Source organism: Leuciscus leuciscus (assembly GCF_965113295.1).
Source record: "Leuciscus leuciscus genome assembly, chromosome: 10".
NCBI classification, from domain to species: Eukaryota; Metazoa; Chordata; class Actinopteri; order Cypriniformes; family Leuciscidae; genus Leuciscus; species Leuciscus leuciscus.
Genome location: NC_138734.1, coordinates 18,061,886 through 18,088,806, shown reverse-complemented (window position 1 = coordinate 18,088,806; position 26,921 = coordinate 18,061,886). Strand labels below are relative to the sequence as shown.

The 26,921-nt window shown below is 39.0% G+C and overlaps 1 protein-coding gene and 1 long non-coding RNA gene across 3 annotated transcripts in view; one reads left to right on the top strand and one right to left on the bottom strand.

The window, feature by feature from the left end:
* LOC309508523 overlaps nucleotides 1–16,203 on the top strand; it is a 194,364-nt gene extending 178,161 nt beyond the window's left edge. Inside the window, exon 5 of the long non-coding RNA XR_014209497.1 lies at nucleotides 15,417–16,203. This is a non-coding gene — a long non-coding RNA (uncharacterized lncRNA). The remainder of the gene's footprint in view (nucleotides 1–15,416) is intronic.
* iqck (IQ motif containing K) overlaps nucleotides 1–26,921 on the bottom strand; it is a 178,420-nt gene that overhangs the window by 41,700 nt on the left and 109,799 nt on the right. The window lies entirely within an intron of this gene.

The following is a 26,921-nucleotide window of genomic DNA, read 5'->3' as shown; positions in this document are numbered from 1 at the left end:
GTTCTGAAGGCGAAAGGGGGTCAAACACAGTATTAGTATGGTGTTCCTAATAATCCTTTAGGTGAGTGTATATATATATTAGGGCTGGGCAAGTTAACGCGTTATTATCACGTTAACGCAATTATTAATTAACACCGACAATTTTTTTATCGCACGTTAACGCAGTTTATTATTATTTTTAAAGTCCGTTGCTCACTGGCGTTTAGCGGGGATGCTCTGCCATGTGAATTCCCTCCTGTTGATGTCCTGATAACTATTTAGATTCAGGAAACTCACAAACAGCGAGGATCAGTCTCTCTTCCAATGATTTGTGCTGCACGTCGTTTACAAAAAGATCAAGACAATTCAACTTCGGCAGCGGGCGGGCGTGTGCGCACAACCGCGACAGTTTCACGGGAACGCACTCGCTTGTCGTTGCACCTTGTGCTCGACCACTTCTCACTCTACCAAAGGCGAATAAAGTGTCTGGCGCGAGTGATTTCAATGTTAAAGTCAATGCAAGGTCCTGCGGCGCGAATGAGGCGTTTAGCGCGGCGCGGTGGACGCGAATTCGCCTCATTCGCGCGTCCAGTTCGCGTCAAACCTCTGCTTTTTACGCGGGTCAATTTCGCTCTGGACGCGCGAATGGATTCAAAATGTTCAAACGTCCAACTAGACGCGAATTTGACGCGCTATTCGAGTTTGGTGTGAACGCACAGTAACAGGGAAACTTGCTACTGAACACTGACTGTTTCTGCTGCTCCCTGATGAAAGATCCCTGTTGATACCTTTTCATAAGAAAAAAACCCCCAAGAAAACAGGACTCTGATGGTAACTTGTTTAACAAGCTAGATAAAAGGTAATGCCCTGGCAGTGGCAAATAGCTTTGGTTTAATATTTGATTTGATTACATTAATGTTTAAGTTGAGATTTACAAGAAATATTTTATTGCTACTGTGTAAAGGGAATACTGCTGGTAAAAAGCACATTAGGCTATTTGTTTAAAGTTTTTGCAAACCACATGTTATTGCACTTTTGTGTATGTAGCAGTACATTTAGATCTGCTATATACACTACTTTAGAATTCATTATTAAATTTTGCTCGTAACAATGCGATTAATCGCAAGAAAATCATGCGATTAATCGCGATTAAAATTTTTTATCGTTGCCCAGCACTAATATATATATATGATGATTTATGATCAATGTTGGAAACTGCTGCCTAAAAATTTTTTTATAACCTGTGATACTTTTCTTAGGATTCACTAATGAATAAAAAGTTAAAAAGAACAGCATTTATTTAAAATAGAAAAGATTCAAATTGTTAAAAAAAGATTTCTATCACTTTTTTATCAATGTTACACATCTTTGCTGGATAAAAGTACTTTTTCACACACAAAAAAACCTTTGAACGGTAGGCTGTTGTTAGAAAAGATTTCTATTTTAAATAAATGCTGTTCTTTTTAACTTCTTTATTCACCAGAGAATCCTGAGAAAAGTATCACAGGTTATAAACAAGTATTAAGCAGCACAATTTTTTCCAACATTGATAATAAATCCGCATATTAGAATGATTTCTGAAGGATCATGTGACACTGAAGACTGGAGTAATGATACTGAAAATTCAGCTTTGATAACAGGAATAAATTATATTAAAGTATATTAAAATAGAAAACCATTATTTTAAATTGTAATAATATTTCACAATATTACAGTTTTTTCTGTACTCTCGATCAAATAAATGCAGCCTTGATGAGCATAAGACACTTATTTCAAATACATTAATAATAGTAATGCTTCCAAATTTCTGGTCAGTACTGTATATTTGAAACCAATCTGAGTTTTGTAGATGTAGTTCTGAGGTGTTTTATTGTGTCAGCGATGTGAGAAAGTGATTCTCTGCTGCCCTCTTGCGTTTGATACAAACTTTCAGCCTTAATGTAAAGTAAACATCTAACGAGAAAACTGACAGAAACCGGCGATGCTGTTTTACCTGGAGACAGTGAAGAAGAAGAAAAAAGAACAAGCAAACATTCAATTTTCTGTTAACCCCCTGGGGTCGGCGGTATCGCCGGCGATCCCAGCTCACTTTTGTTTTTATTGACTCAAATAACTCCGTCGATTTTTGTCATAAATGCAAGTGTTATACATATTTAAAAACTGTTAAATGTCTATAACTATAATGTGACCACACCCACGCGCGCACGAGCGATTGACATGCAATTGATCCACGCGGCAGAACGCAGACCTGTAAACGCCCTCATTACCTCAAAACAAAGAACCAGAGACTTCGGGAACTTACTCCTCTCTGCTTTTCATCGAGTTTGGAAGACTGTGTTTGTCCTGTGCTGTGCTGTTTAACTTGGATTTACCTCAGAAGAACGCGATTTGAAGACAAGAAAGATGTAAGGTAAGAAATTCTTAATTATTAGTTCTTGTTACTGTTGCATAAACTTCACATTGCAGTTGAACTGTTGCTAGATATATGGTGAATATTATAATATTTGGACCCGTGTTTACTGTTACTGTGTTTGTGGATATCTGCTCAAACGTAGATATGTATAATATGGTAACCATAATGTTTCATATTTTGGAGCGAGCTCTGGTTTTTAATGTATCGCGATGAAAAGCAAAACCAAGCAAACAAAGGCTTCATGTTTTTAATATTATCTCATTTCATATCATCATAACGAATGGAAACATTTGAAGTAACATATGATAATCAATATATTTTTCTCTAGCGTAGTTGTTACTGAAATCTTTTGGAAGATTTATATGCTGCTATAGGTTATTGTTATTATTATTTTATGCAGCACTGTGCATAGCCTATGCTTACAAGGCACAACAAACCTGGTGTTCATTATATTATATATTGTTGGAAACATTTGTGTGTGTGTGTATTCTGTGAATTTTAAAAAGCAATTTTAACCAGAAAAATCATATCAGTATGTTCACTTTTTTTTTCTTTCAGGGACCAGATGCCACTGAGTCCTGCTGACTTCAACATTCACATGAGTCTCTGTATATGAACATGGTAAAGTGAAAATCAAACACCTTGGAAATGAAAGGTATGTACAATATTTTTAGGAATGGCACAAAGGTCTCTGTCTTTGGATGATTGTTTTCAATAGTGTGCTTTTTTGTCATTTGTTGTGTATATTTGGATTATGTTGTGTTGTAAATAAATCCAAACAATCAAAAAGCCATTCTTTTCTCCTCATTCTTTGTGCAAGGTTGTTCAGAATGATAGGGCCTGATCACTCCTAATAGGGCCGTTAGGGGAGTGTCTTTGTCTTTCTCAGGTGTGAAAAGCTTACATATTAATGAGATGATCACGCCCCTTCGCATAAAGCTTTCTGACACAAAACACGTCTTAGAAATTTTAAATCAATATATTGTCTTCTCTGAATGAGCAGTCAGGATGATTTTCACATAGTTTTGGAGCAAATATTCTAGGCTACGTGATACAAATTTCAAAAGTCTTGTGAAGAAATAATCAGTATGGGTTTCATGACCTTATTTCAGTGACAAATTTTTTTTGTATTTTCACAAACCACGCATAAATGTCATTATCTCAAAACTACAAACTTTTACATACATGCTGCTGATATATTATTGTAGCAGAGTTTGTGCTAAATACAGTGTAATCAGACTTTAGCCATGAAAATGTCACAAGTAACAGAAATAAGCACAAATGTCAGAGCATGTCAGAACACCTCCAGGGCCCAGAAAACCCCTCAGACCCCAGAGGGTTAAAGTGCTGAGATGACATGCGTGCTCTGCACTATATTAGAGACTGGTTGTTTTACGACAGATGACACGCTGTACCAGACCATAATAAACATGACGTCATATCGCTCTTCAGCCTCGAACAGTGTCTGTCTTCCCGTGAAGGTAAATCTCTATAGAAATACATAAAATAATCATTAACTGTTCTGAAAAATCTGTAATATTGATTTTCCCTGTTCCTCGGTGTGTATCTACATGTACGGTTTGAGACACTTCAGTGACAACGAGCAGGAAAGATCACAGAACACCACATTAACACTGTGAATTCAATAATCCATATTTTTACTCCATAATCTGAATGTTAGATATAAAAACTTTAACATTGAGATGAATTTAATTAACATTGTGCAGGTCTATCTATCTATCTATCTATCTATCTATCTATCTATCTATCTATCTATCTATCTATCTATCTATCTATCTATCTATCTGTCTGTCTATCTATCTATCTATCTATCTATCTATCTATCTGTCTGTCTGTCTGTCTACCTGTTTGTCTGTCGATCTATCTATCTGTCTGTCTTTTTGTCTGTCTATCAGGCTTGTGCACAATTCAGAATTGAATTGAGAATGACTCCTTAATTCCAATTCAATTCTTGAATTTGAATTGAATTTGGATTGATGTCAAAAACAGGATCTAGAATTACAATTCGAATTTGAATTAAAGGAAGCAGAATTGCAATTCAATAAAAATTCAAAGAAATTCATATACATATTTTAAGTGAAGTGTTTAACAATGAAGCTTTACAGTATATGTCAGATATGATTGCATTATAAATGATATTAGTTCTGTTAAGCACAATTTGATGGGCAACACTGGACTTTTTAAGTTTCAGAAGTCCCTTACAACTTCAATCTGCACCTGTTGAGAGAATCTTTAGTGTTGCAGGAAAGATATTCAGACCAGAACGGTGCAGACTCAATGAAAAAACATTTGAGGAGCTATTGAGAATTAGATGCAACAGTGTTGCTCAGTAATTTTTTGCATTGGAATAAATGATAACTGCATTTACAACAACTTTGTGTTTGTGTGATTACTTTGAAATGAAAATTACATTGGAACAAAACTAATTACAGTTTTTCTCAGTCGCTTTGGTGCATTTCTCACATCACTATTTACATTTGCACAACAGTTAGTTCAACCTCCACAACATTTAGTCATTTGTGCACATCATAGTAGCAGTTTCTCATTCCTTCCAACAAATTGCAAATGCTTTTGGACATGCATCAATTGCTTTCATACAACTCTCTGCTGTTTTATAACATTATCATTTGCTTATGTCATGTCAGTCAAAATTAACTATACTTGTGAATGCTGAATAGTCATTCCATATAAAACTAATAGTCCTCATTTCATTGCTTGAGTCATTACATACAAAAATGTTGAACTAGTTGTCAAAATCTGTCAAGCTAATTGTACACATTTTTTTAAATCTTTTTTTTTCCTGAAAATGTCTCCTAAATTGAACAGTTTCTCTCAGGTGAATCTCAGCTTTCAGACAGAGAGGAACGTCTGGATGTGCATGAATGATTACAGTACTATGTATGTTGTATGTTCAGTTCCAATATGTACTGCAATATTGTTTACAGTTGTGCACAGCTCTACCCAAAGGGAGTTTATGTTTGTTGTAAATAAGGGTGTATTTTTTCTTTTGCACAATGCTGTGAACAAATTAGAATTGCAAAGAGCATATGCAGTAAAAATGTGAAACATACATATTCAGTGTCTTGTACTCAGTTACCTCACTAAATACAGTAATGTGTAACTTTACTGTATTTTTCAAATGGCTGTGCAAATAGTATATAGTGCTGTCTTGAGCATTTTCAGGTAGTGTCACCAAGATCTGACTTTTTTGCATTGGAAAACATTTACAAAGTAAACTGTCATAATGAAAACATGACAAAGCCATTTGACTCTCTTGTTCATAAACAATGGTGTCAGGACTTTTCATCTTGATGACACTGACACTTTCATTGACATGAATACTTGCTTTTGAGGAATGGGCTATCCATTTTGAGCAAGTGACACGCTTTTGCAGGTTTTCAACTAGGTTTTGCAGTTTGTACTAATTGTTTTGAGAACTGCATTAACTGTTGTGCAAATGTAAATAGTGATGTGAGAAATGCACCAAAGCGACTGAGAAAAACTGTAAACAACACTGAGGGGGTAATTTATTTCAAGAATTTGATCAATATCTATTTTAGAACAATATGTATGCAGGGTTGAGGAGTAAATAGTTACGTGAAATTAAATTTCTGTTATTAAATTACAAAATTAATGTAATTGTATTTAGTTGTATTACTGAGGTAAAACTTTTAATTCAATTAGTTACTAATCAACTTAAAACGAAATTGCTTTGCATTGATAAAGTTATCCAAATAAAGTAATCCAAACCACATTTATAATGGGTAACTAATAACAGTAAGCAATAACATTTCCAAAGTAACCTTCCTAACACTGAATGCATGCGAGACTCAACACATTCTTTCTGTTGTGTGACTGTGTGGAATTTCTTTGAATTGCCATGAATTTAATTCCACTTCCTGTCATTCCAATTCCAATTCAATTCAACGTCCTGTGGGGCAGAGTAAATTCAATTCAAATTCCAATTCATGAATTGAATGGAGGCCAATTCTGAAATTCTGAATTTTGAACAAGCCTGCTGTCTATCTATATGTCTGTCTTTGTCTATCTATCTATCTATCTATCTATCTATCTATCTATCTATCTATCTATCTATCTGTCTTTCTGTCTATCTATCTATCTATCTGTCTGCCTGTGTGTCTGTCTTTCTGTCTATGGATCTATCTGTCTGTTTTTCTGTTTGTCCATCTTTCTGTCTATCCATCTATCTATCTGTCTGTCTTTCTGTCTATCTATCTATCTATCTACACTGAACAAAATTATAAACGCAACACTTTTGTTTTTGTCCCCATTTTTCATGAGCTGAACTCAAAGACCTAAGACTTCTTCTATGTACACAAAAGGCCTATTTCTCTCAAATATTGTTAACAAATCTGTCTAAATCTGTGTTAGTGAGCACTTCTCCTTTGCCGAGATAATCCATCCACCTCACAGGTGTGGCATATCAAGATGCTGATTAGACAGCATGATTATCGCACAGGTGTGCCTTAGGCTGGCTGCAATAAAAGGCCACTCTAAAATGTGCAGTTGGTCCGGGGGGGGGGGGGGGGGGGGGGGGGGGGTCCGAAAACCAGTCAGTATCTGGTGTGACCACCATTTGCCTCACGCAGTGCAACACATCTTTATCACATAGAGTTGATCAGGTTGTTGATTGTGGCCTGTGGAATGTTGGTCCACTCCTCTTCAATGGCTGTGCGAAGTTGCTGGATATTGGCAGGACCTGGAACACGCTGTCGTATACGCCGATCCAGAGCATCCCAAACATGCTCAATGAGTGACATGTTCGGTGAGTGTGCTGGCCATGCAAGAACTGGGATGTTTTCAGCTTCCAGGAATTGTGTACAGATCCTTGCAACATGGGGCCGTGCATTATCATGCTGCAACATGAGGTGATGGTCGTGGATGAATGGCACAACAATGGGCCTCAGGATCTTGTCACGGTATCTCTGTGCATTCAAAATGCCATCAATAAAATGCACCTGTGTTCGTTGTCCATAACATACACCTGCCCACACCATAACCCCACCGCCACCATGGGCCACTTGATCCACAACGTTGACATCAGCAAACTGCTCACCCACACAACGCCATACACGCTGTCTGCCATCTGCCCTGTACAGTGAAAACCGGGATTCATCCGTGAAGAGAACACCTCTCCAAAGTGCCAGATGCCATCGAATGAGAGCATTTGCCCACTCAAGTTGGTTATGTTGAGGAACTGCAGTCAGGGCGAGACCCCGATGAGGACGACGAGCATGCAGATGAGCTTCCCTGAGACAGTTTCTGACAGTTTGTGCAGAAATTCTTTGGTTATGCAAACCGATTGTATGGAAGTAAAATAATGACAAATGTTTTTGAAACAAAAAAGCTTGTTGAATTGCACTACTCGAAAAAATATGCATTGCATTAACCCTGCTTGCATTTTAATGCATTGTATTTTCAGGGCTTGCATTTTTATGGGCTGAAATTCATCATGGTTGTATATTTAAGCTGTGAATATTTCAATTCAAAACATTTCACACACGTTTTCATTATAAAAAATTCAATAATCCATATTCACCTTTCAGATTTCACTTCCAAAATGTTCATTCTGTTTAAAAATACAACCTATAATATTCGAACGGCAATTTTCGGTCCATTTAATTTCGCTTTACAAATTCGCTTCCACAAATTCAGTGGTTCAAATTCGACAGAAAATTCAACATTTGACATCCGGGAACACTTTACAGTTGGTTGTATGACTGTAAGTCATTCTCTTCAAATGCTACTGAAGTTAGAAACGTGTGTACCAATGTCGTATGTAACTTTAGAGACGGTCCCTAAATGTGCGAATATCCAGTGTCAGATAAGACAAATAAGGTGGGAGTTTGGTCTTTTATATCACTGTATTTTTCCATTGAGTTACTTTGAGTGTCCTGAGACCGCAGGGGAATCCTGGAGAGGCCGTGCATAGACTATCAACATCTCAACTCTCATACTGTGAAGTTTAGTTATCCCCTTCCTCTTGTCCCAGCAGCTCTGGAGCAGCTGCGTGGGGCCCGCATCTTTTCCAAGTTGGATCTACGCAGTGCTTGATTCGTATTCGTCGGGGTGATGAATGGAAGACGACATTCGTCACGCCCTCAGGTCACTATGAGTATAGGGGTCATGCCCTTCGGATTATCCAACGCTCCAGCAGTCTTCCAGGGTTACATGAATGAAGTCTTCCGGGAGTATCTCAACAGATTCGTGGTTGTCTATATAGACGACATTCTCATCTACTCCTCTTCTCTCTCAGAGCATAAGCGCCACGTCACTCTAGTTCTGGAGAAACTGAGAGCTCTTAAGTTGTACCTGAAACTGGAGGAATGTGAGTTTCACACCACCACTGTGCAATTCCTGGGCTACATCATAGACCAACATGGAGTCCAGATGGACCAGAGGAAGGTGGAAACTATCCGGAACTGGCCCCTGCCCTCAACTGTGAAGGATCTTCAGCGATTCCTTGGGTTCGCCAACTTTTGTAGAAGATTCATCAATAACTACAGTCTCATCAGTGCTCCTCTGACCTCATCTCTAAAGGGCTGGCCCAAGTCTCTGTCCTTATCTCCTGAAGCCATCTTAGCCTTTCAAAGAAGCCTTCCTGACCGCTCCAATCTTGGTCCATCCTAACCCTGATCTGCCTTTTGTTGTCGAGGTTGACGCGTCCTCAACAGGGATTGGAGCGGTCCTCTCCCAGCGGCAGGGTGATCCTCCCAAACTCCATCCATGCGCCTTCTTCTCTAAGAAGCTATCCCCGGCGGAGCGGAACTATGATATCGGGAATCGGGAACTGCTCGCCATCAAGCTCGCATTAGAGGAATGGAGGCATTGGCTGGAGGGAGCCAATCACCAGTTTGAGGTCATAACCGATCATTGCAATCTGGAATACCTCAGAGAGGCGAAAAGGCTAAATCCTCGTCAGGCACGATGGGCCCTCTTCTTTACCCGCTTTGATTTCATCGTATCATACCGACCTGGTAGCAAGAATTGTAAAGCGGATGCTCTCTCTCGTCTTCATCATTCATCGTCCGAGGATCCTCTACCAGAACCCATTCTCCCTCCAGCCATGATTGTCAGCCCGATCATCTGGGACATCGACGAGCAGATTTCCCAGGAGAACCTTCGTCATCCCGCTCCGCCGGGAGGTCAAGAGGGGCTCATCTTCGTACTTCGTCATCTTCGTGCCGCCCTTCTGGACTCCGCTCATACCGCTCCGGGCTCTGGACATCAGGTATCAGGCGTACCCTCTCGCTCCTCAGTCATCGGTACTGGTGGCCGTCCATCTCGCAAGATGTTTCCCGGTACGTCAGGGGATGCTCAGTCTGCGCCATAACCAACACCCCCAGAAGACTCCCGGAGGGCAAGCTCGTGCCGCTTCCCATCCCACAACGACCGTGGTCCCACATTGGAATTGATTTCATGACTGACCTTCCCAGATGCAATAACCACACCTGTATTCTCGTCGTTGTGGATCGGTTTTCTAAGGCTTGCAAGCTGATCCCTCTGCCTGGACTTCCAACCGCTTTCGAGGCCGCAGAGGCCCTCTTCAACCATGTGTTCCGAAACTTTGGCATCCCCGAAGACATAGTGCCGGATAGAGAACCACAGTTCATTTCAAGGGTTTGGCAAGCATTCTTCAGACTCCTGGGGGTTACTGTTAGCCTATCTTCTGGATACCACCCTCAGACAAACGGCCAGACTGAGCGGAAGATCCAGGAGATCGGACGTTATCTGAGGACCTATTGCCACCAGTACCAGGACAGCTGGAGCCGCTTCCTCCCCTGGGCAGAATACGCCCAGAACTCCCTTCGGCAATCCACCACAGGGCTCACCCCCTTTTTTCTGGCCCAGAGGAACGTTCGTGGGTACCTCGCAAAGACATCCTGGACCCAGCTCTCCTCACTCAGTTCCATGCCGACCATCCTGATCGCCCTGCCCCCAGGGGTCGTGGTAGACCTCGTCGCCGTCTTCGTCCCTCTTCACAGTCGTCAAGAGCCGCCTCGGGAGGGGGGAGTAATGTCAGGGTTCCACCAGATTCACTCACTCCTCCCACTCGTTCACTCACTCCTCCCACTCGCTCATCATCTCCGGAGTACTAATCATCATCACCTGCATCTCATCATTCCACCACCCTTTATATTCAGCTCCTCTTCTCACACTCATTGTCTGGTCTCGTCTCTACAAGACACACAGACTCTCTTACGCTACTTACCCGCTACTCACCTGAGATTCATCCGCCTTCCTTCTACATTCGAAGCTCCGTCTGCCTTCTTCAGTCTTCAGCCCTCTTCCTGAGACCTTCCAGCCGCCATCTGAAACAGATGTAGCAACAATGACATCTGTTTTTCACATTAAGTGAATCATGTGATGTCGAACACATCTTCTTTGTCCAAACAGCGCTGGTTAATAATTCCCCACGGAATAATTCACCAGTGCCGGGGTGTCTGAAGCCCCCCAGTTCAGCGTGGACTCCCTGTGACTTTTACAGCCTCATGACATTCCAACCACACACACACACACACACACACACACACACACACACACACACACACACACACACACACACACACACACACACACACACAAACATCCTTTGTGTAACTTAACATTCTTTTAAATGTGTGTAACTCAGAGTTGCATCTGAATTTCCTGTATGCATGTGTGATTAATGTTGTTTTGATCATATAGTTATGATCTTCGAGTGTTTGGCTCTGAAAGGTATTTTTAAAGAAGGTTCCTCAATAGTGGTTTTGTAACCCTACCTCAGACCATAAAACTTTACGACCCAGGAAAGCAGAGACATTCCCAGCAGTCACGTCCCAAACACAACACACACAGACCCACAGATTTTCCCTTGACTTACCATAGGACATTACCAAAATGTTGATATATTTCTGAGGTGCCTTTTGTTATGACCATGTCATATTGGGGTGTCTACGATTTTGTCATGTGGTAATCAAGACTTTAAATGTGTGTAATTCTGCATGTCTCCTGTAACTTCGCATTGCTACAACCTTCATGTGATGCGTTTGATATCTCTGTAATCCTCTCCAGCTAACGGAGTTGAATTCCGATAGCAGAATTCAGTGATGCGCATTGTTTTATAAGTTCATATGTCTGGAGAAAATCCTCTCCAGTTAAAGTCAATCATGACTCATTCGAGTGGGCGTGTCTAACCGGACAAAGGAATCTTCCCGCTCGAAAAATCTCGACTGCTGATTCGTCCTACACGAAGGAGGGGACGGCACATGGGACACTGATAAAAGTCCAAAACCCTCTCTCATCATTCTCTCATTCCTCCCTCTCAACTCATCCAACTTCTCTTGATCCTCTCCCCGGCGCAGCGCTTCTCCAAGGAACATCTGAAGGAGGCCCTGGCCTTCTCCATCGAACGAACCCATGTTCGAGTCGTAGCTGCCGGTCTTTGCAACAAAGATTTCCAGCCTCTCCCATCCCGGGAGACGAATCTGAACTTTCTCGGTAACATCACATTCAGTGAGCCTTTCAAGCTTCCCGCGACACCGGAAGACGCAGCAGAAACAGGACACCATCCTCGCTTCTTGCATCAGCTTCAGCCTGACCAGAAAGAGAACTCGCAAGTATATTGATTCCTATAAAAGCTGTTCCAGGTGTCTAGGTCTTAGGTCTGTGGACTAAGTTACCCTCTATCTTCCCTCTATATCTTTCTTTCTTTCATTTCATGTTTTTGTTCGGTTAAATGTTTATTGGTTTGTTTGCATTTTTACCTACGTTTATGTTTGTAGTTTATATAATCTCTAGTGTGTGCCATTTTATTAATAAACCCATGTATACTTTTGATTGTCTCTGTGTTTGAAAACCCACCTTATAAAGTCAATGAAATTTCAAGATCTAAGCTACAAGCTCGATATTGACTACCTTGAGTAGTTTTAATTCATAAACTCAGAAAGTTTGATATTCGCGGCCAGAAGATAAAACTTTCTTGGAGTTTGAAAAGAGATACCCCCTTCTTAACTGTAATGATCAGACAGTACAGAACAAGGTAATCTCGATAATTGATAAAATAAATGTACATGCGACTTATGAATTATGACCATGAGTCATAAATATTAATATTTCCAAAATTCCCTATATTCTTGAGCTAATTCACATTTACCCCGAGTCGTTATTCTTACACAGAGACTCTGATTATTCTTCAGTTAAGTTCCTGTCTGATTATCATCTGCTTGCTTACTCACCATATCTCCATCTGGTTCCGTGTTTCTGTTAATAAAGCTACGTTTACTTACCACCTGTCTGACTCCTGTTCCATCCGTGACACTGTCTATCTATCTATCTGTCTGTCTTTCTGTCTATCTATCTGTCTGTCTGTATGTCTATATATCTGTATTTCTGTTTATCATCTGTCTGTCTGTCTTTCTGTCTGTCTATCTATCTGTCTGTCTACATTTATGGATTATGCATACAATATTCGCAGTATAAAATGCCACTAATCTAGCTTTCTAATTAACATTGTATTCTGCAAATATTATATATTATTGGATAAAAGCACCTCCCGCTAAAATTTTAGTTCAGTTTATTTCTAAAGCACATTTAATGACAGCAACAAGGCAGACTAAAATGCTGTACAACACAAAATAAAAGACCATAAGATAAATAAATAGAAAGCAGAGAAGAACAAAACAAGACATGTATTAAAAGCCAATGAAAAGAGATATGTTTTAAGACTGGATTTGAGTGCAGATCAGGTAGAAGCAGCCCTATTGTGGTTATAAAGTGGGACCAGCCACAGAAAAAGCTTGATCACCCCAACACTTTAAGCCAGTTCTTGGAGTTTGGTGAAAGTGTTGATCTTCGTGAGGGATTATAGGGGTGGAGTAAATTAGACAGATAGATCGGGAATGCATTAAATGCATACATTCTAATGTAATGCATAAATGTAGCATTACAATACAGATAAATAGATAGATAACCCTGGCTGTTATATACCTATATTTTGTACTACTGTATATTCTACTTTTAACCCATGTAACATTGAAAACATGTCATCATAGACACATTGAGCTGCAGTTATATTACTTTATTCATACCTGAGCGCTCTGCTAATACTTCTCTGACGTCATGCGCTGAGGTAGTGTAGACTTATTTTAGATGTAGATTTGATGTGCTGCTAGGATGAACACGATATTTTGTCTGTCTATTTAGAAATAAAATGATTCACTTCTATTGACTATGACAATACACATTCATTTATTTCTGAAATATCACTCCAAAACTGTTTTTCTCTGCTCCTTGTTGTGCGTGACTCTCTCCATCGGCGTGCCACTGTTTGAGCTGTGACTGGGAAATGTGGCATGGCGGCTCATCTGACAACATAATAAACATGGTAAGTTCAGTAAACCATTTTTTTCCCCCTGAAAAATCACTGTATAATCTCTGGATATTAATCTTCTCTGTTATTTCTGTGTGTGACTTTTTCCATCTACATGCCCCTGTTTAAGCTTCTGTACCACAATATTAAATGTGGAAGAAGAGTCACGTGACAGACGTCATTGTTGCTGTTTGCCTGAACTTAAGCTTTAAAGACTTAACTGGAGCATTGAAACTAAGGCATTTAATTAACATTGTTCACAATGTGCAGGACATTTAATAATGACATCATGGGTCACGTGACAACAGTAGATTGACACGATAAGTTCAGTAATCCAAATTTGTCTTACAGTAAAATCAGAATGCCTTTCATTTGAATACATCAGAAAATCACAGTATCTCTGACACTGGTCTTCTGTGTTTCCATGCTTGACTCTCTTCATCTACATGCGCACTACAGTGGAGAATGTGGCAAGAAAGTAATTTGACAACATTAAAGTCCCTGTAAAGGCAATTCTACAAAAAAATTCTAAACACATTATAAGTGCTAGAAATGTATTGCTAAAACATGTTACAAAGACTGAGAACTGTGAAGTACTAAATTGTGGAGTTAGACCGTTTAACAGTTTTTCACCCTTGCTGTGAGCCGGATTTTTTGGGCGGGGCTAAAACGGGGGCTCGATGACGCACTGCGACCCCCTGAGCTTGATTGGGCCCCTACTTGATGACGCACGGAGTCACTAAGCCTATCGCTCAATCGCGAGTTACTATCAGACAGCCTACAGTTTGCTAGCTACTATGCCCACGGCTCTGGCTATGCCTTCGTCATGTAAATGCGTATTCCCTGGATGCAATCACTTAGAAAACAGATCGGTGTCCTTATTTAAATTTCCGAAAAATGATCATATCAAGAAGAGGTGGATTTATCTTGTGAAGAGCTAACGTTACCTTGATGGAGAGCTGATGATCACCACCACACCCGCCTCTGTAGAGATCAGGATAGTTTACTTTCGTTGGAGACAACTGGAATTCACTGATAATCCGCTGTTACTGGTGAATGGGGCCGAACCGACTATCTCCCGCTGTCCGCTTCGGCCTTCATCCTCCCGTCGCGCCGACATGCACGAGCTGTGCGCGAGTCATATTTCCCGCGGGTGGGCGTGGTTTCAGCGCAGCCAGCGGACACGCCCCCAGCGTTTGAGAGCTGAGACTACTGCTCATTTTTTCGAGATTTTGATAGCTTATTTTATTTACTTGGCGGCTTTTTTAATCATTGAAATTGGGCTGAGTGGCTAATAACACATTTTTCGGTGGTATGACAAACTCAGAACACATACTTAATTTTGACTTTACAGGGACTTTAACAAGGTAACCCAAATTATTATAATTTTTTACAAAACCTAATTCACATGCACAATACAACAATACTGACAAAAAAAAAAAAAAAAAAGTTAACTCTTTCCCCGCCAGTGTTTTTGATCATTTTCACAAAAATGTCATGGCCCCCAGAATATTTGTTTGTTTGAATATCTGAACATGCAATATATCAAAAGCAGACCCTCTGCTTTAAAAAAAATAAAAAAAATAAAAATAATAAAAATAATAATAATAATAAAAAAACGTTTTATTCTAGCTTAATGCATTCTTTTTTATCAACACTTTTGAGCAAAGTTTCAGATTCAGAGCGATGATCAAAACACAGACTATAGAGTCCATTTGGGTCGACATTTCATTCACTAACATTAGGCAATTTTAATTTATATGCTGTTTAATGTTGATGATCGCGTTATTTTACATATGTATATGATTACATATTTAGGGCTGTGCCGGTAAACTTGATTACCGCACCACCGCGGTTGTAAAGCGCCACCGCTGTGGCTGAGTAGCACCGGCGCTGGTCCGACTTTTTTTTTGTATGTGAAAAAGCTGTTTTACATGAATATTATGACAGGAGTGAAGCAGAAAGCTTTGTTTACAAAATAAATAATAGGTCAGCAATTAAACGTTACATCGCAGCCATGGAAACGTTTGGATTTGTGATGAATGAGAGAGTTGTGCGTGAGCCCATAATTTAAGCTTTGTCGGTTTTGTATTCTTGCGATCTGGTCACCCGATTATCAGCGAATTTAACAATATTCCATTAGTTATTCCACTGGACATGAAATCTCTTGTTTCTTTTCCCAAATCTTCACTCACATATCACCCATTTTCGCAGGGGATTATAAACGTTTCTTCCTTTGGTTCGCTTTTAATTAGGCCTATTATATTCGCATTCAGTGTTTCCCCTACCATTATATAAGGGGGGCGCCCCGCCCTCCTAACGGCTCGCCCCGCCCCCCTTGAAGGTCAAGTAAATTTGATTTGATTTTCTTTATAGCGCCAGATTACAATTTGTTATTTTATTAAACAAACTAAATAGCCCTTAACCCTCTGGAGTCTGAGCGGTTTTCTGGGCCCTTGAGATGTTCTGACATGCCCTGACATTTGTGCTTTTTTCAGTTGCTTATAAACATATTAATGGCAAAGGTGTAAATTCACTCTATAAAGCACAAACAGGGCTACCATAATATGTGAGCCACGTGTATGTACATGTTTTCATTTTTGAGAGAATAATGTTTATGCGTGGATATTGAAAAAACTAAAAACTAAAATTTCTGAAATGAGGCCACAAAACACATAGTAAATATGTGTCAATAAGACTTTTGACTAATGGATGTCCTCGCCTAGAGTTTTTTCTTCAAAATTATGTGAAAATAGTCTTGCTTTATCGTTCAAATAAAACCATACATTGATTTAAATTGATGTAAAACAGGTTTTGCTTGGAAAGCCAATATGCGAGGGGGCGTGAACGAGGAGTGGTTTACACCTGAATTACCACCCACTCTGCATAATGATGAGCCATTCACACAGGTGTGACACAGTGACTGACCCACAATGCAAGGACAAAAGATATATTTAGAAGAAGACTTATATTGACCATTTAAGATTTTGCTTACATCTATCTTGTAAATATGTTTTGCTATTTTATTAAAAAGGTTACAATTACAACAATAATTACAATTTCAACAATATTTCAAGTGTACTCTTTCTTTGTAAAAAAAAAAAGATTATAGGCCTACATTTTATCTATGTATTCATTAGTTTGAATATAGTCAACATTGGAACAGCTAACATCTTAGTTGATGACTTTATTTTTGACAAAAATAGATATAGAAATTGCTAAACAAAAGCTTATTTGACGTGGCAGTATATTCTACAGTAAAAACTGTACCCAAATCTAGTCAACAAGATGTTGTCTTTCATATTTCGCCTGACTGTAACGTTGTTTTCATGAAATATTAGGGCATATTGTTAATTTGCAGTTTAATACGTTGCTTATACAAATAGCCTACATTTTATTTCAACATATTTCAGTCAAATTTTCCTTTCCTCAGTATAGCAATACAGTTTGCTAAAACATCATCATTCATTCACACACGCAATTTAAATGTATGTAACAACAATGACTTTGTGTTGGGGAATTAATTAGCTCAAATTAGCGGTAATATTCATCAATGTGAATATGCATCTGTTGCTTCCATAAATTAATTTATTCAAATTAGGGAATAGGTCAAAACCTCGGCTGGTATCAGCGATTACACAATTATTTGTAATAATCACTGATAGAGACGGGTAGCATTTACTCAATTTGGGGGAATTTGAGGTAGAAGTTGAGTTTGTTCATTTACCATGCAGACTGGCCGTCCAGCGGACAGAATGTATACTTTATGAACCGAAATCGGGCGTCTTTAACACTGATAGATAACACTTTCTTGTGGCCACAAAGAAGATAATTATCTCCGTGTTTTAGACCATTTTAGGTTTCTTTTAAGAATAACCAATCGTAGAGCTTATAAGGTAAAATCTGCACTCATCAGGGACAAAACAGGCAAACTTAATTCAAATTATTTAACAAAGTTTATTTAAACAAGCTAGCGATTACACAATTATTTTAAATCACGCAGGAGTAAAAATGCATAAACAAAACAGGCAATATAACGATCGTAATACAGAGATACAACAAAATAAAAAGGTTTTAGAGAGAGATTGGGAGAGGGAGAGAGAGAGAGAGAGAAACTCAGCGAGAGGAAACTAATAGTTGAGATACGAATGATTTTAGGTGTGTGTGTGAGATGTGGAGATGGTAGCGTTTGTAAGGTGGGTGTGTCGCTCCGTGAGCACGTGGTAGTGTGTTTATCTCGGCACACGTGGGTGAGAGTATGTGTGTGTGTGTGTGTGAACGTGTATGTTTGTGTGTGTGAAAGAGAATTTAGAGAGAGAGATAGAAACAGTTTTAGTCATTCACCACAAAACCCCAACGTTTCTTAGTAATATTTAGACAACTTTAAACAGCATTTCCTTCAGATTGCAAATTTAAAAGATCTACGTTACTCTGTTTGGAAGGTCGGCCTTCTGTGTGTGTGTTGGATAAAGGCCCCTGGATCACGTGGTCACAGCGTTCTGGTTGCTGTGGCGACTTGAAGCGAGCGAAGACTCAGCAAAGATTATCTTAGCCTTAAGTTGATTTTGTGGGTTGGTTTCAGCAGACTATCAACTTCAGTAAATAGTAGTTCTAAGAAAAGACTTGGAAATAAAGGAAAATAGAAAGGAAAATAAAAGCGAGCGAAGCTTCCTTGAGGGAAGGAGGCGTGTCGTCTTCTCTCTCTGGCGGACTGCAATGAGAGGAAAGGGGCGCACAATTTTAAAGGGCTAAACTCACGCCTCCCTCACGTACGTGGGCCAATCGTCTTTAACAACGTATGGGCCCACCTCCTGACGTTTTGAGGTCTATACGCCTCCTTTCCGCGGGATTTTGAAACGATGAATTCGTCCATAACTTAATAACACTGGTATTTAATAAACAATGCATTCTCTGATATTTTGTGTTAAAGATTCAGCATCGTTGGGGTTTGTGGAACACGGCAATACCGCGAATGACAGTTCTAATATCTAAAATCAAGGAGGTACATCATTTCGTGTAATTGTGGGCACCACAGAGTGATTACAGGCCAACAAACTACATAGGCATAATATTTGGGACAGGGGATCATACACATCAAGAAAATACATTTAAAATGTTTTATACAAGGATTTTGGATCACACGTGGTGGTGCCTGAGTGTGCTTCTCTGTGTGTGTATGTGAGTGCGTCTTGAAAGTTCATACCCGTCCGCTGAACTCTTGTCCCCGGCGCTACGGGTGAGGCTTATGTGTGTGCGTGCGTTTGGCTCTTTGGATTGATGTATTAGGCACAGACCACATGTTCTGGGCATCTGGTCTCTACAACACTGTTTTATTGTTGTAAAGATTTAATTAGTGTCTGTGTGTAAATCAGTGTCCGAGAGACTCCCTGGGGGGGGGGGGGTGCTTTCGGGATCGCTCTCATTGGTCAGCGTCAGGCTCTCCCGGCCATAAACAGACGGTCTCTGTTGGTTTAGACGTAAGAGATCATGTAGAGTGAGAGATAGTCAATGATTTACACCATTTTTCGGCGCCGTTTGGGCTGCACGTCTTGCGCAGAGCAATCTCAAAACAGCAGAGGTGTCGTAAATGAGAGTGCTTTGGAATGTGAGAATAGCTTGAGTCAGAGCGAGACAGGGGTTTTGTAGATTTAGACTGCATTAATTAATTTGATTTAATCACCATGCAACTGGTGATCTGCTCTCCGTTACATGTAACTTCTGGCAAAGATGAAGTTGACGATAGGCTATTGACTCGCGATCTTCGCAGTAGGCTAGTGAACGCACCGGAGAAATGCACATTTATTAGGCTACATAGTTTTTTGTTTTGGATGGTTTTGTTTAGAACCAGCTTTCTGTAAATATATTTCACATTTTTTAGACATGTGAGGCGAGTAGGCTACGGTCTGGTTAATGATGATCTCCAGTTCAAGCACCTTATGTTGTGATTGCTATAGCCTATATTTACTTTAAATCCAGGAAATTTGTTAATGAAAAAAATATTAAAATTAAGATACAATTGATACAAAACGAAATTCGTTTTAAAGAAAGGATTTGTAGTTTCTGTTTTGAGGTCTCTGTGAAAGTTTGAAAGTCTTTTAGTGGCTTTCAGAGCGCTCGCGTCCATAATGGAGAACTGTCACGTAATATTGTTTTTTCCTCATAAATGCGAACACGAAAAATAAAAGACAAAAGACTTTTAAGTAAAACTTACTCCGAAATTGTGTCCTCGGCGGAATTCGCTCTTCAAAATGTTGCCGTTTGTAGTCTGAGTTCCTCTGAGGAAACAACTTCCTCGCTGTCCAGAATCATCTGAAGGGCGTCTTTCTTTACTGGAGAAGCGTGCCATACTCAAAACGCGATGAACTATCAGTAAGTCTGATGAAGAAACTGTGTTTTTATGGCATTGATCGGGGGGGCGTATGCGATGCATACTAGATCACCTAAACTATTTACCATTTGAATAGCGCCGGGGGCGGGGCGGCCTCAACTCATTATAGAGTTAATGAGGCAGAAGGAAAAACGGTACCTCTCCTTGCTTTCAAACGGATTACATGAGTTGAAAACATTTGTTTTTTATATAAATTACTTCATTTAAAAGAAGAGATTTCAAGCTTCATAAAGACATATCTCACGTGTCTGTGTGAGAAGTATTCGGCGAGTTATTGTATATTTTCGGAAGCGTTTCAGAATGGACTACACTGACAGAGAGAAGGCAGAACTCGCTTCGTGTTTATTTTTCTTTATTTGGCGAAAAGCTCAACACTTTGTTTTTATTATGAGTATACACAAAAATAATACACATTTAACAGAATCGATTGATGTACGAAACTCCTATGAAAAATCAAAGTCAACAGAGTATTTATGAGTTTATTTTACACTGATAAAAAAAAAGCGAGCTGGTATCGCCGGCGATACCGTAGACCTCAGGGGGTTAAGTAATGTTATTACTTAATGTTATAAGTAATGTTATTACTTAATGTTATAAGTAATGTTATTTATCTTATTTCCACGATGGCATGTCTTTTCTGTCTGTGTTTGCGCGTTTACAATTATTCCAATGAGTGCGCACGCGCGCACACTCACACACAAGTGTGAGTGGGGCAGGAGTAGCTCTCCTGCTCCAAGTCTAAGGCCTCGTTTACACTGCAGGTCTTGATGCCCAATTCTGATTTGTTAACTTTATCCGATTTTTTTGACCATCCGTTTACACGTTCTTTCAACTGTGACCCATATCCGATTCATGTGTTTACACTTGCCATACTACCTGAAACATCGCGCATGCTTAAAGTGTTAAATTGTCTTTCACAGATGGGCGGATGCGAAATATGCCTGATGCTAGCTCTGCGATATATGCGAAGTTCGCCAAACATCACCATGATTTTGAGGCGAAGGAGGACGAAAAGTGCTCAAAAGTAAAGATATTTAATACGCTATGCAGGCCGCTCTGTGTTGTATGGGAATGTCCTGCGCACGTGATGACGTTCACAGCAGTGCTGCGTCTTGACAGGATTATTCTCTCCAATAAATGCATCATAGAAAAAAAAAAACTTCTCACAAAAAAAGCCCATTTAAAATTTGTTTATCATATAAATGTATTAACTAACATTAACGAACAATGAATGAGCAATATATTTGTTAGTATTTATAAATCTTTTTTTAGTTGTTAGTTAAAAAATAAAACTATTTAAGCTCTGGTCCATTAATATTAACAAATACTTCTATAAATTTAACAAAGGTTATTTGCAAAAGTCAATTTTAAAAAGATAAAAAATTTAATAAATTGTTCAGTTAATATATTCACTGCTGCCATTAAAAGAAACAAATGAACACTATGACTCCTTTAAGTGTTTGTGTCTGTGTCAATTTTTTGTGTCTGTGTTTGTGTCTGTGTTAATATGAAGACATTAGAAGAGATGGTCTCGTTCCTACTCGTGTCCCACATACCTCTCAAAGCGCAGAGCGGAAGGCTTATCACGTGTCTTTGTGTGGAAATTTCATACAAATGTTTTTTTGTTTTTTTTTATATTTAACTTTATAATATTATTTAAGTTAATATTATTTACTGATATTTATTTCAATGCTTTACAGGCTTTAGTGTGATGTTTCATTGACGGAAGTGCTCAAATAAACACGCATGTCTGTTAAGAAATGGATGTTTGAGCCTCATTTATTATTATTATTTTATTTCAAAATGTATTTAATTGAGGTGTATATATGTTATATTTACAAACCCCAACCATCGCGCCACCATCGGTGATAAAACACTGCCACCGTCACAGCCCTATATGATATCGCTTGTTTCTGCTTCTTCTTCTCATGTGTTTTGATCAGGAGATTCTGTACTCTTTCAGATGATGTCATGGCGCCCCCTACTGTATAACAATGAAAACATACAAAAGCCGGAAATTTCCATCAATGAAAGAGTTAATAAAGAATTGAATTGCTCATGACATCATAACCAGTGAAGCCACTGAATTCAATGCATCATATTTCAATGCGTAAATGTTAACGAGTCAGCGTTTTTTATATTTCCCTGTACATTCTAACAACACTAACGTCCTAAGCATGTAAATGGTTATTTATTTAAAGTCGGGAATCGTCCCTGCTTATTAAAAGTGTGATCAAGCTACATATAAGCCTATTGCAAATGTCAAAGTGCTTATTCTGAAATATGAATACAGATTTATGCGTTTTTATGTGCATTCAACTTAATTCACCTTGTAGCCAAAGGGTTATGTAATTAAGTTTTGTGTTCGATAATATAGTTTTTTTTTTTTTTTGTAGGCCTACAGTAACTTAATTGGAATAATTTGCTGGCTAAATATGCTTGGAAATAATATTTCACGTCTTCAAGTCCATTTATAGATAGTGATATGCTCCCTCTGAGCAAGATGATGGTATACAATTTAGTAATCCCAGATATATGTTCATTTTTTATATTTCCAACATAATTACATACAGAAATGTTTTGTTAGGTCAGTTACCTGTGTCGGCAGTGTGCAGCACACGCATCTTATTATAATATCATAAACATTACAGTTCATGTCCACAGTAACAGTTAATTCAGACATGAAACAAGCTTAAGAGAAATCTATCCCTCTAAGATGAATGTATATTTTTAGTTAAAGCTGTTCAATTATTAAGCAATATCTAATTTTCTTCTTTTGTGTTTTATATCATGACCACTAAGAGGTGATTTCTTTAATTGGTTAATTCCCTGAAGAGATATACTTATTCGTTGTTGTTGAAAACGAAAGTGAATGAATGATGCACGTTCGTTTCATTTTACCGTGAAATGAGAGTTACGTGTCTTTATTAAAATCAACAGTCCAAAAAAGACTTTTCGCTTTACACCTTCCTTTGACTAGGTGTAATGTGCAATAGGTATTAAATCTATGTAGGACTTAAAGCACATTTTATCCAGAAACCCGAGGGCCGACACAAGACCCAAGTGGGTTCCAGTTCAAAACTTTGACGAGTATCTCGGACATGTATGGGTAACAGGACATTCTGAGGATTCACATAGTTACGTCAAAATCTGCTCGCTGTAATCATTTGATGACAAATGAAGCATTCATCCTTGCATTGGATCACCATTCTCTGAGTACTGTTTCATGTTTATGCAAAGAAGAATGACAAAAGAAGAAAAATAACCGAATGGCAGTCACAGTGGAATTTACACCTTGCAATGGACTAAATATTTGTTATCAGTTTGCTATCAATAAATTAATTTATGAATGAAACGGTATGATGTATTGATTACTATGCAAACAAAGTAGAGCGTGTGGATTGTGGACAAATATAGCAGATCTATACATTTGCTGGGGAGCAAATGTATAGATCTGGGGAAGGAGCTGGGGAAGGAGGAAGGTTTCTGTAAGAGCACTGCAGTCAGATAACCCCCATATCAGATCTATACAGGTGGAGCTGGGGAAGAGGGAGGGTTTCTGAAAGAGCGCTGCAGTCAGATAATCCCCATAGCAGATCTATCCAGGTGGAGCTGGGGAAGAGGGAGGGTTTCTGAAAGAGTGCTGCAGTCAGATAACCACCGTATCAGATCTATACAGGTGGAGCTGGGGAAGAGGGAGGGTTGCAGACTGCTAACAGCAAACAATGCCAAGTATTTGAATTTTGAGCAACACGCTCATTTGGCTGCTGATGCCATCAGCTGCACTATGTAGATAACAATGTGATCGCTAACTAATTAAGTGAAGGACCGATCAGCCTGCGCCATCTAGAGTTTCATGACAGAACTTTGTATTTCACTTACAGTGGCGGTAAATGGGACCAATCCGTGAGCCTTAAAATAATCAGTCTCAAAAATATAGTCACGTGACGTAAACTAGATGCTTGTTAACATAATTTTATTGTGAAAAAAAATGGCATACTAGCCTTTTCTGTCTAAAGTTATACCCAGTGTTACAACGTTGTTGGCAAGACAACGTAACGACAAAACCCTAAAATTAGCCTGAGCCAGAAAGGACGAGAGTGATTCTTTACCTAAAAAAAACTCAAGTTTTAACAGAAGAACATAATATAATCGATGTTATACTATACTTTTCTTCTTAGAAATCCACCCACTTGTCGGCCACTTTCCTCCACCCAGGCTCACCTTTGTTGGCTAACAAGACCTGATCACCCACTACAATGCGACCCTTCATCTTCAAGATCAACAACTCTGCCTCCTAGCAAACATTAGAACGGAGCATAACCAGTGGACTCGTGTGCAGTACAATTATAGGTAAACGTGTGAGTCTGAAGTATCTGTGATCACTATTCCTTGGTGGCAAAGCCCTGATAATGCTGTTTGGGAGTGTAAGCAGTTGTGGACTTTTTGTATTTACTGTGCAATTTTTACGTGAAAATTAGTTTTTATGTGCATATATACGGGTCATTCCACGAAATCAGTGCCTTTTCAACTTTGAAAAATTAAAATATAAAATAAGTTTAAACAAATTTTTTTAAATATCCATTAAATGAAGACAGCATAAAATAACAAGAAATCGTATTGTGCCATCTCAGGCTATGTCATTTTTTATTTTATGACTATTTATCTACCTCTTGTTTTGATATTTTTGTCATGCCTGTTACAGACACATGCGTTACTATATACTATAGTTTTAATTAGAAATATGGTATAGTTTTCACATATATGAGCAGTATTTTAGTCCCTCTTTTCACTGGAATTGTTTCAAATTTTTTTTTATTTTTTTTAATCTTATATTTGTCATTCAGATGACCAAGAACATACAAATTTTGGAGGGTGATCACATGTCAATTAAGAAAAATATATATTTTTACAAGAGAGATATTAAAAGAAGGGCTTTGTCAAAAATACAATATAGATAGGGTTACAATGGAAAAACTTGGAAGGCCATTTCAAATATAATTTTTATATTTTTTATGAAATTAATGACAGTAACAGGATTGACATCATAGTAACAGGACTGACCAGAGTAACAGGGATGACAGGACACACATTCTTCAGCGTACACTGCACATATTTGTTTACATAATTTTGTAAAGTTTTACCTTTTTAAATTGTATTACTTGACATAGTTGTATTAGTGAAGCACATTACATTTCTAAGAGATCTAAAGATTTAAGGGTATTGTAATTAGAGTAATTAGACCCATGCGTCCATCTGTTTGTCTGTGTGAGTATGTCCCCTCACAGAACTTAAAATATACTGATCTGGTTCAATTATTAGGCAAGGAAGATAATCAGATCTTGGTCTTTCTATGATCATCTGAAAACAGATGCTAACATTTGGTTTCACTTTCTTGAACATTACAAGATTGGGGCGAAGGTCTGCAGTCACCTTACTGCTATTGTTTGTAATCGCACTTACATGGATGAATTGACAATGAGTTATGGAAAAAAATTGTTTTATTGAGACTTATCATCTTTTCCTGGTCATTAACATGTTAAAACCAACTGGAAGTATTAAAACCAAACAACAACAACCAACTCATAAAAGGAGCCAACATTTTACCAAAAGGCAATAAGGTAAAAAAACTGGTAGCTTATGTTAAGCATAACATTTTTGTAGCTGTTAAAAGAGAATGAGAACAGCCATACAAACTTCATGTTTTCACATTGAAGGAGGGAACAAATTTCAAAACTTACAATGTAACCATTATATTTTGTAGCAATTAAAACAAACTGAGAATAGTCCTTCAAAAGAGACTGAGAACAGCCATGAGACCTCTGAATGAGGTAAGAAATTACGTTCAACAGAGAAAGCATCAGAAATCAGAGACTCATTTTACTGAGTAAGATCCAACCATATGTCTCTCTGGATCTCCATATGGCGGGCAGTGACTGGCAGGGGGGCAGGGATGAAACGAACTACATCATCATACACGTACCAGAGTACATCTTCTCGATTAGGCCAAAAGAATCTATTTACACCTGCGCTGTGCATGCATTTGACCTGGGCATAGGAGTCATCCGTTGCCATCACGATCCCTGGATAAAGGTCATCATCGTATCTGACCACACACCACTTTCCAATGACCTCTGAACTGGTCCAGTCAACTGCACTGTGTTGAACTGGAGATTGGTCACACAGAAAACTGAAGAACTGGGAGCCTGGGCATTGGCATTCAAGCCTCTTCATAGCTGCACACATGCAACTGACATCACGGCAGATCAGACTACCTCTTGCCAGTGTCACAACCTGATGTAGGCGCATTGTTGAGGGAACTGGTTGGACGTTCTGAGGCATGGCCTGTATTGCCTTCTCTATATCCTCCTCCTCAACATAAAACAGCTTGATGGAGGTTTGTGTTTTGGACAGTGCTGAAAACAGAGACCTTGCACCTGGTATGTCATGGCCTTTGCTGACAAGGTCATCTGCTTGTCTTTTCAGCGCACCTCCTACTCCATCAGGAGCCCCCTTGCCATGGTTAGCTTCAAAGAAATTCCATGTACCTTGTGTAAATCCCCTTTTGTACAGTTCTGTGCAAAATAGATAGAAGTTACCACGCTGGCGGTATTGTGTGCAGGGACCATCACTTAGAAAATGCAGCACTTTCACAGCAGAGTACTCCTGCCTGATGTAGTTCAGCACAGGCCTGAGATGTTCCCAAATTGCAGATGGACCCTTTTGTCTGGATGAAGACACAGTGCAGA